The sequence below is a fragment of the Bison bison genome, unplaced genomic scaffold (assembly GCF_000754665.1).
Source record: "Bison bison bison isolate TAMUID 2011002044 unplaced genomic scaffold, Bison_UMD1.0 scf7180017855372, whole genome shotgun sequence".
Taxonomy (NCBI): domain Eukaryota; kingdom Metazoa; phylum Chordata; class Mammalia; order Artiodactyla; family Bovidae; genus Bison; species Bison bison.
In genome coordinates, this window is record NW_011485945.1 from 6,651 (window position 1) to 7,105 (window position 455).

Here is a 455-nt window from a genome sequence, read left to right on the forward strand (position 1 = left end):
TTTCTTCTCTCACATATTTATTCAAAGATATCTATGAGAAACATGTAAGTATGCATTTTCGTCATACCCAGTTACCTAATAATGGACATCAAATTGCCTCTCTTTCTTGCTACTGCAAAATACTCTATAATGATAGATCTTACATCAGCAAATGTTCTTTAAAGAAATTTATTAGAGCCAGTATATTCATCCATAATTTCTGAATTACATATTACATCCGAAGCTTCAAACATTTTGAGACATTGGTTATTTATAAATTCTTGGTTACCACAAAAATCCCTACAATGAATATACTTATATCATTCAAGTGTTTAAACTAATTTTCAGAGGCAGTGTATTCTTTAATACATTTTAAATGGACATATCACACTGGAACTTTAAGGCATTTTAAAGCCTTGTGTGTGTGTGTGTGTGTGTGTGTGTGTTTGCTCAGTCACTCAGTCGTGTCCAACTCA